We start from the raw sequence: 11,265 nt of genomic DNA on the forward strand, positions 1-11,265 counted from the left end.
ACTCCTCATTTGGTGAAGATGAAAACAGTTTCAGGTACTTACTGCTGATCAGTCACACTCTAAAAACTAAAACCATTGAAGTGGACATAAAATAGCCCAAATACTAAGTTCTTTTTCACCAGAAATTTCAACATGTTTATTTCATACCCTAATAAACTGAGGGTTTTCTCATGCAAATTTTAACAGCAGACAATACAGAATTTAAAAGGGTGACATGACATAATATGTATACAGTTTACTGTCACCTTAATTCTTTCCTATTCGCTTATTGACTAGGGGTAACTACAGAACCCAAAAAATTAAAATTGACAGATGAAAAATCCTTCCCAGATGTCATTTGCTACTGCTTTTTCTTCAAGTGAAACCTGTGCTGGCCTATACTTTTACTAGGGGTTTACTATCTACACAAAACAGCAGCCATAGATTGCTCAGTGGAGAAGCAGTAACTTCCAGCTATTAATGACTAGCAACTTTTGAGACCAGATTGATTTTGTCACTGCAGACTCTCCCACTGCAGCCTACATGGTGCTGTGCAGAAGTCAAATAAGGTACAGAGCCCACTGGAAGCAATGAGGAGACAACCACTGGCTCTGGAAAACTTGAGAGCACATCAATATACTCGAGAAGGTCCATCCAAAATGCAGGGACATCTAGAAACCTCAGGAAATCCATAGAAGCTGGTAGAAAGAGCAGAAGAGACCTTTGTGAAGTATTAATACTCACAGAGGTCCACCAGAGGTGGGACAGCAATTGACAAGAACTATTTATACAGCGTGTTTATTCCAGATGATATTTTCTTGTGGGTTTTTTCCATATAGCTGAAAACTAAACTAACATCACTGGTTTACTTTCTTCCCTTTAAATCAATTCACCTCCTAAACTGTTAACATCAAAATTGAATGAGAATTTGCATAAGGTCATGTTAAACTCTTGTAAAATCAATCTATCCCTCAGAATTCAAGAGAATATTGAAAGGGCTAACACAGCCCTGATCTACAAGTGAGCAGGTGATTCTGCACAGTGCCACCTTGCCTCCTCACACCAGGACTTGGAAGAAACCTTCAGCAGATCTTCCATTTTGTTCCATCTGGACCAAACCCATGTTTTTCCTCTGTACTTGACAGAAAGTATAAAAAGACAGTAGCAGTAAAATGCAGAATATAGTGCTCAAAATGCCCCTATCTAGCCCTGGCTCACTAATGTGGTCTTCCTAGTTAAGACTTTTCATGTTGCAAGTGGAAACTGTATTGCAGCTGTGGCAACTGTATATGGCTCTTTGTCTCAGAATGGATAGATTATTTCTCCTCCATTTTTGACTTATGAATCACAAATGGATAACATTTCAGTTTGAAGTTACCAATACTCCCATAGGTTAAGTTTAAGCCTTTAGATGGTTACTTCTTACATGTTACACTTTGGTGAAGGTAATCTTTAAGGTGAAAAAGCAACTGTTCTTCCTTAAGATTCAAAAATAATGCCTTTTAAAAATCCCTTTTCTTTTTTCCTTTGTTTCCTATTTCTCCTCTCTTCCCCCCAGCTTTTTACTATCTGAACTAAAAATGTAAAATCTCATCTTTCGTGAGATTTCGTAGATGCTTCCAGAGCAGTGGATAGCTGGATTAGGAAATGTGTTCATCTGTTGAATGAGTGAAATTGCTGGATCTCTCACATGCAACCCTGAAACTGGTATTGGGTTCCAGTTAATAAAGACCAAAGAAAACAACTTGAATGACTGAAATTGCTGGATCTCTCACATGCATCCCTGAAACTGGTTATTGGGTTCCAGTTAATAAAGACCAAAGAAAACAAAACAAAGATGATCAAAGGAGTATATGCCGCAGTGAGCTTTGTGTGGGCAAGTCACTCCTCAAGCAAAATCCAGCAGAACTCCATGAGATCCCAAAGGTCCTCTGCAACAGCATGACTGCAGGACTATGGGCTGAATTTAACGTGGAACCCATCTTCTAAGTGCCTGGCCACATGCAATTCCTTCAGCCACTTAATTGCATCAGATGAACGGATTCTCAGTGTTATTTTATATGAATAATAAGGTGTTGTAATTTCATTCCAGCCAGCAACCAAATCCTGCACAGCCGCTTGCTCACTCTGCTCCAGTAGGATCACGGAGAGAATCAGAAGGATAAAAGGTAGAAAACCCATGTTGTTGATATAAAAACAACTTAATAGGGAAAAAAAAAAAAAAGTAGCTCACACCAGCAAAGAAAAACCAGGAATTAATTCACTTTTTCTTATGGGCAGGCAGGTGTTCAGCCCTCTCCAGGAGAAAAGAGTCTCTCACATGTAATGGCTACTTGGGAAGACAAACACCATCACTCCAAACATCCCCCGCCTTCCTCCTTCTTCTCCCCAACTTTACATACTGAGCATGATGCCATATGGTCTGGAATATCCCTCTGGTCACTTGGGGTCAGCTGTCCTGGCTGTGTCTCCGACCAGATTCCCATTCATCCCCAGTCTCTTCAATAGTGTGGCAGTACAAGAAGCAGAAAAGGCCTTGGCTCTGTGCAAGCTCTGCTCAGCAATAAGAAAAATATCAATATTATTAAGTCTGTGTTCAGTACAAACTGAAAACAGCCCCATAGCAGCCACTGTGAAGAAAATTAACTTCTCTCAAACCAAAATCAGCACACAAGGAAAACTGGACTTTAAAGCTTGCCTCTAATGTGAAGGGTTTCTTTCTTTCCCTTGTACTAAACTGTGACAACTTATTTGAGAGGACAATAAACATCATATTAGCACTGGCCTTTAGCAGCATACTATAAGCTTCTTAGCCCTTTATTCTGCCCTAAAAACACTGTTTCATGCCACTAAAGTAGATTTATCTATGGTATTTGACCAGAAATTCTGAAGTCCATACTTTAGCATGGAAGTAAAGTATTTCCTTTTGCATGCAAATAAAGTATTTAAGGTAGTGGTTTTATGAAGCAAGCAATGACACTTCACTGTATTGACTCCTTTTTTCCATCAAGCATTTATGACAACAATAATACTGAGAAGCAACAGGACAGATCAGAACACGGTGTCTTCCTGGTCATCCCACCAGCAAAAACAATTGACATTATATTTTTCAAAAGAGTTGTTTTGTCCTCTTATAAGAGTTATAACCACTTTGCAGTCTTTAATAACGAGTTCAAAGATGGGTTCACCTTAACAAAAAGATGAAACTGGATTCACTATCCCATAGATCCCACAACAAAGCATATGCAGATATTTAATATGTTAAAGTACTAACTTTTTGTTTTTCCTGCCCTCTCCAAGCAGAAAAATCACAAGAAGGAGGCAAGTTTCAGGAACCAAGATATTCTGCTTGAACCCAAAACTTAGATTCAGTTCTTTGCTTCAATTCAGGTTCACTGTCTTGGACATGTCTCCAAGCTTAACTTCTAAGATTGATGGATGGCATGGACACATAAGTTGGGACAGCTATCCAGGCTGGGGAACCTGTTTCAAACCCCCAGATTCTGCCATGGCTGAATCAGAAACTAGATTCTGAAAGAGCAACTGGGAATGGCAGAAAAGCCATTCCCTGGAGAACATACTTTGACAGAGCAGGAAAAGTTGCAGGAAAGAAAAGGAAAACTCTGCCCCAGCACAACTGGTTGGGCACAGGATCTGAGTTTTTCCACATACTCAGTCATGGCTGCACCTGATCACAGCTACTGGGGTCATTGGTTTCCTGTGATGGGGAAAATGCATTTTTAGAAATTAAATTTGGGGTGAGAAGGAAAGGAACCTAACAATTGCAGCAAGGTAAAACCCCTGCTTCAGCTACAATGAAAAACAAGCCTGTCTGGCATCCTACAAAAAAAAAATCTGCACCTATAAGCTGCCATCTGGATGCAAGCTGACCAGAAACACACAATCTCCCTTCTCCTGAAACATGCAAGGCAATTACATGAGTCTTGATGTGAAGTTTGCACTTCATACCCTATTCATCTACTAGGAAACAGTTTCCTTTGGCACACAAGCAACAGGAACAAGCTGTTTTCATATCAGGGTGTCAAAGATTTTGCTTCAGGTTGGACCACAAATGTTCATCCTTGATGCTGACGAGATGCCTTGAGAGCAGCTTCTTTCACACCATCTGCAAATGGTGCTACTGAATGTACTGAATACTTTCCAGCACGGAGCCCAGGGGCACAGTTTGCATCTCAACATGGCCAAGTGAGGAAATTCTACTTCTGTGTCCTGCACCAAAAGCACCACAGGTGCAGAAAGTTACTAAACACAAGCAGCTGCTTGATATAACATAAGGATACTTGAAAGGGGCAGTGAAGGAAATTGAGAAACCATGTGTGGGTGTGAAAGGTTGCATGATCATGGATATAGAAGGAGGAGGCCATATGAAACCAAATCAGATAGGGCTTCATATCAGCAATAAATTTGCCTGTTCTTACATGAAACAGTTGTAGGTGATAGGAGGAAAAACATTAACAGGGATTATGAATATTAACAGGGATTTTGCACCAGGACTTCAGCCTCCACAGACTGTTACCTACAATTTTTTAGTAGAGCTACATCATTCTGTACTCATAAAGGATAAGTCTCTGACTTATGCGGAAAACTTTTGACTTCTTTAATGCAGTTTCTCCCAGCAATTGTTACACTCAAGAAGCGAGTGCGCTTGAAATTCTGAGCACTGGAGGCTTTTGGTAGTGACAGTCCCACATTCAAAACCACAACACTGTGTGGAGTTCAAGCTGTTTGCATTTCAAAGAATCATAAACTGGTTTGGGCCAGAAGGACCTTAAAGATCACCCAGTTCCAACCCCCCTAGCATGGGCAGGGACACATTGCACTAGATCAGGTTGCTCAAAGCCTCACCCAACCTGGCCTTGAACACTTCCAGGGATGGGGCATCCACAGTTTCTCTGGGCAATCTTTTCCAGTGCCTCACCTCAATATCAGTAAAGAATTTCTTTCCAATATCTAATCTAAATCCACCTTCTTTCAGTTTAAACCATTACCTCTTGTCCTATCACTACAACCCTTTGTAAAAACACCTTCCAGCTCTCTTGTGAGCCAGCTTCAGAAACTGGAAGGCTGCTCTAAGGTTTACCTAGAGCCTTCTCTTTTTCCAAGCTGAACATCTTCAACTCTCTCAGCCTGACTCCGTAGGAGAGGTTCTCCAGCCTTATGATCATAGTTGTGGCCCTATCTGGACTCGTTCCAACAGGTCCCTTCTTTATGTTGGGGAGTCCAGAACTGGACACAGGCTGGGGGTCTTGACAGCAGAGGAGAGGGGCAGAATCAACTCCCTTGACCTCGTCTCACTTCTTTTGATGCAGCCCAGGACACCGTTGGTCTTCTGGACTTTAAAAACATACTGTCAGATCATGCTGAGTTTCTTGCCAACATCCCCAAGTCCTTCTCCTCAGGGCTGCTCTCAATCTATTCTCCACCCAAGCCTATTTGTGCTTGGGATTGTCCCCGCTCAGGTGCTCGACCCTGTACTCAGCCTTGAGCTTCACAGGTTTCGTACAGTGTCATCTCTCAAGGTTCTCAAGTCAAGGTCCCTCTGGATAGCGTCTCCTCCTTCCATTGTGTCACCTGCACAACACGGTTTGGTGTCACTGGCAAGTTTGCTGAGGCTGTCCTCAATCCCACTATCCAATCCCCAACAAAGATGGCCCCAACACCAAGCCCTAACACCTGTCACTTGCAGATGTTGTGGAATTAAATGCTTTGCTCCTATTTGTTTCCGTTCCTATGTAACAGTATTTCAACTCAGAGACTAGCAACATAGTGTGATGTATGTTTACACAGTTGTATTTGAATATTTTTATATATAAAATTTAACTAAAGCCAAAGTGAAAATGACTGATAAAGATCTTTCTCTTTCCTCTGTATTGCTGCCATTTATACTGTAAGTTGTTTCTTAAATACTAGCCAAAAAATTTAGACTTGTTTAGGAACTAGTCAAACCTGTGCTCCTGGCTTTCCAGTAAAAATTGTCACATGTTAAGAAACTCACATCGTCTCAGATCCTCCTGATACCTCTTGCCCATCATTATCCCAGATTAATGCCTGTACCTCCTTTGTTCTGCAATGGCCTTTGCTGACAGTTCTCCAAAAAAGTATTTTGCTGTACCGCATGTTGAGAAACGCATGCCAACAACCATCCTTCTCATTTAAGTTACCACAGAGGAGTCACATCATGCCGTTTTCTCTGGGTCATTTGTGCAATGTCAGGTAAGGCAGGATGTGACTCAGCCATGACTGGGTTCAGAAGTAGGACTCTGAAATCTTCTGGTTGCAGTTTACTTTGGGAATTCTTGGGACTGGCAGAAAAAGGAAAGTGAACCAAGAGAAAATTAACGATAGATGCTCTAAACCTTGGTCTTCTACAAAGCCTCCATGTATCCCTTCCTCAGAAGGCGTTGATTCTGAAGGGTGCTCTGAAGGGTATAGGAGATTAGAGAAATTAATTTTCCCTCTCTTTCTATTCCGTCTTTTTTTTTTCCCAGTTCCACAGAAGAAATCTTCCTTTCCTCCAGCCCTAGGGTGTTTAACATTGGAAAGCAATTGTTCTGTCAGCAGCAGCTGGAAAAACTCTTCCCAGACGGAAGATCCTATCTCCTCTTTCCCTTCTAGTGGGGGTGGCTTGTAAACCACCTTCTCATGAACGAGGCCTCAGCCTCCACTTTTGCTCTGAGACAAATCCTCATTATACTTTGCCTAAGGATGTCCTGTGCTCTGAAGGATGGCTTGAGGCCATCTTTCACAAAAGCCAGAGAACCTTTCTTAGCATTCCTAACCTCAGAGATACACACAAGCACACATTAAAGTTCTGATCAAGGCTGTGGAAGGCTGCATCTCTTATGCATTTGTAATTATAATGTCAAACCATAAGATACACCTGTTCACATTCGTTTGGCCTAGAAAGTCACTTTTTCCTAATAGTTGAATGATATCACAACCTCTCTTACACAGTGTGGTGAAGGTGAATGAATTTCATAGCACTAAATTTCATACAACTAACTGAACCTGGCATGACTTGCACATGGATACCAGATACAGCCACATTTTAATCCTCTGCTATTCATAAAAACAAAGTGCATATGCCTTTATCAATTCCATTAATCCAAACTAATATTTTCATGGAATACTTGGCATTAAGAGACAATATATATACCCAAAATAAGCAAAGTGATACATTTCTATTCCATACATTGTTTTATCTCACTGGGTCCCTCCCACTATGTTTTCTTAAGACTGACATGACTCACAAATGGCCCTGCAAATACCGTTCCTCCATACAGAGGACTTGCACAAGTGGACTCCCTAAGAGATGCAACAGATCCAAAGAGGGGACAGAATGACCAGAGAGGAAAGAAATCAGAAGCATATAATAACCTTTTAGGACAATTCCCACCATTTTTCCAGGTAAACATGTCTGATATGAGCACTTCAATCATGCACAGATAGATGACACATTTGTGTGTGGGCAGAGGATGAAATTGGGTGTGGACTGCGTGCCTCTGCAACAGGCACAGTGATAGGTCTAACTCAGCACCAGAGGCACTGAGTCATCTGTTCAGGGCTTAGAGTTCTTCATCATTCCCTTTATCACATGGAAAAATCCTGGCTGGATTGCCTGAAAATTTTTCCTTGCTGGCTGGAGCCCAATCTGAGAGAAAGGCTGACAGCACAGCAGGATTTAGACACACTTGGAAACCCTCCCCAAAGTCCACTTATTCATGGAAAGGGATTGTATACCCACACAATAACACTGAGCACTCAGAACAGTTATTTTGCTTCTTTCATCTTTCTACAGAATGAACGTAGGTGAAAATAAACAGGCTTGTAAGTATCTTAAGTGACACTTGAAGGATTGAGCTCAAAGGCAATTGAAAACTCCAAGCATGTAACCCAGTGTATGGAATTGTGTAGAGAAAAAGCAATATCTAATTTTGGGCAATGCGCCACAGATGCTGACAGTGACCAAACATCTCTATATTCTGAAATCATGCCCAGCATCAGTTTCACATTTTCTGTTTCCTACCTTTTCAACACAAATTTGTAAATTAGCTACATGCCAGCAAACCCAGTGGCATGATGGCAGAGATGTACTCCCTCATTCTCAAAGCAAAAACACAACTACAGCTGATCTTAACAGCCTGAGCCAAAGAAAACCTCAGAAAATCTTATGAAGACATGACAATATCACACAATAACACCATAAGTAAGATAGTTCCTGTGGCTTTACTTCTTGTACCACCTCGTAAGACCATGGCAAAAATCTGGTATATATAAATATTCCTGCTGTAGGCAGGAAGAAAAAATATATTGTTACTACATAATTTCCAGATGCAGGTCTTGACCACTTCATATATGCAGTCAAGTGAGAAGCATTACAGCAGAGGTATGATGTATAACAGAGGAATTATATTACCGACACCCCTAACAAGAGAGGGGGAAAAGGTGGTGCTTTTTAGAAGAGCTGTTGTTCCCAATTCTCCCCCAGCAGACAAAACACACATGTGCTGTGGCAAGAGCAGGTTGCAAGGAATGAGCAACAAGAGGAGTGGCTAATTAGCCCCTCTACTCGAGGAGTAGCTGATTAAATGTGCCAAGTTCAGGGCTCTAGGCTGGAGGTCAAGCCCATCCTTATGTCCTTTTGTTGTCACTCAGAAGTGGCTTCTGCACTTTTCTGCACTTTTCTGCACTTTTCTGCTTCTTTTAGATCAGATCTGCTAGATAATGTTGGTATCTAACTCTCCTCTTAACATCTGGCTTTGTAGTAATCTTAATTGGTAATCAAGTTCTCAGAGAATGGTTTGTCTGTTGAAGAAAGCAAAGTTTATATTACAGCTTAGAGAGTTTATCTCCTTCCTGCCTATTGCAGGATTTCTTTTTGCTGAAACAGCTGGAGACCACTGCCACCATGGGAGACTGGGAAGTGAACTGGATGTACTCTGAATCTAATATAAATCACATTTTCTGTTCTCTCAAAAAAAGCATGATCAAATGATTAATGATGAGAGTGAACCATAACTGAGACATAGTCTGATCCCAGAAGGTGAGTCAAACCCGAAAGTTCACCAGCACAGATCTTTATATCGATACCAAAGATCAATTTGGTCAGAAGGTTCCTAAAACAGAAGTCAGGGTGAATGACTAAAATCTGGGTAGACAAGATCCTGCAGCAGCCATCAGATAAAATCAGTTTAAAATGCAGTTTGTTACAGAAGGCAGCCAGCTCCCTACATGTTCCAACAACAGTACCCCCAAAAACACAAGCCCCAGCTGCATGTAAATAGACAGTTCAGTTCTTCACATACACCCTGGCTGCCTCTCATTAGCATGAAGCCTACATGTATTATCATGGTTTGTAGAGGTCTGACAACAGAAGCCCAAGCAATGTTATCTCAAGGATTCCTCATGCCCCCCAGGCACTCTCCGTGCCCTCCACTGTCTTTGTGCAGCAGTTGGACCATGAGCTGACTGCAAAGGGAGCCCTTTGTTCTGCTTGCAGAAAACGTGTGAGTGACGACAGCAGCAGGAATAATAAATATAAATGGTATTACGCACACATGCAAACATCCCTGCGGAAAATTCAGCCATAGGGTGAATACCAAAATTTTGCTTGTCACTTAGCTATTTATAAAGTCAAAGAGACTCAGAAATAGCAAAAAATACTTATCCTTGCCAAAAACATCTCCCAGAGTGGACAGCCCCAGGGGCTGAGAGCTGAGCTCTGCTCCAAACAGCAGTGGTACCTCCCCAGCGGGGAATTCCCAAAACAGGAAAGATACCCCAGAGCTGACACAAAGCCAGGAGATTTGGCTCCCACGCCAGACTTCCTCCAGCTGTCAAGACAAGTGTGTCATGGTTTAAAAACCTGCTGTACTCTGGCTATTTCCTGCTCGAGCTGTGGCAGGCTGGGCAACGACAAGAGGAGCTCAAGGGCTCTGTTGAGCATCTCTGGCCCAAGATCAGAAACACACACCCAGCCCCATCCTCTCCAGTGGCATCCAGAACTGCATTGCATTGCAGACAAGGTCTTTTATCAGTCCCTATAAGCCTTCTACCTCCCTTTTTGTGGTAATGCTTATATGGCACTACTCAAGAGTTCATCTGTCACTCTGCTAGCTGCACTCCTCCTTGTCACCACTCCCCTCAGAGCCATACCTGTGAATTACTTTTTGCTTCCAAGGTGTAAGAGACATGATTTTGGGGTCAGCACCCTGCTGGGGATTATAAGCGTGCAAACTGAAGCTTTAAACAGGATCCATGCATCACTGAGGTTGTATCTTCAAGGGATGGGGTAAGCCCTGAGGAAGGGTGATTTTATCTGCTGATATAAGAGTGGGCAGAGAGAGATCTGCAAGCTGTCCCAGGCCAGTATAGATTCAGGCTTTAAAAGTCCCGTGTGGTTAAAAAATGACTCATGGCTGATCCCTACCTTGCTTGTCAACACTCATCACTGCTTTGCATCCATACCATTGCTAGAGCACAACTGAAGACCACAAGAAGGGGTAGAAGTGAACAATGTTAATTTAAAACACTCCACACACTCAGCTCCTATGCAAAACAGAAGATCTTAAGGCAGTGGATATTTTATGACTTCTTAAAATAAAACTTAAATATAATTCAAGTCTTTTTTTTACATCACCTGCAAAAGAAGAATTAATTGGAGGAGCACAAAATGAACACTAACAGGCTCTCAAAAACTTGCATTGGGTTCTTTTGCACCCAAGTCTATTCAAAAGAATACATGTAAATATATGCAAAGGAAGCAATACTTAGATGCACGTTTGCACACGTGTATAAATATTCAATACAGTTCTCCTCTACTGTGGCCTCCTTTTAAATACAGCATCGCTTTAAAATCCTTCATGAGTTGAAACGCAGACCCAGCTTACCTTCCTAGTTCCCAGCTTCTCTTCACCTTTTGAAACCGAATCCTCCTTGCTGTCTCTATGGTGACAGTGACGTCCACGTCCCCCTGATGAGATGGCTGCTGGCACGCACATCAGGTGCCAGAGCAAATCCGTCACCAATAGAAACCTCTCCAGCTCCTCCATGGGACATGATGCTCTTCTCCAGAAATCAGTCAGACAATCTGGCAAAGAAAACAGTGCTAAGCCACCATCCTATACCTAAAAGAATTGATAACTGGGTCTAAATATGGGGTCTAAAATTTTTTTTTCTCTTCAATAATAATACTGCTACTTGGGAAATAAATGTGATAGCACTACTATCGAAGAGCGTATCTGGATAACCTCCACAGAATGAACT

Source organism: Passer montanus, unplaced genomic scaffold (genome assembly GCF_014805655.1).
Source record: "Passer montanus isolate IOZ18808 unplaced genomic scaffold, ASM1480565v1 scaffold26, whole genome shotgun sequence".
NCBI classification, from domain to species: Eukaryota; Metazoa; Chordata; class Aves; order Passeriformes; family Passeridae; genus Passer; species Passer montanus.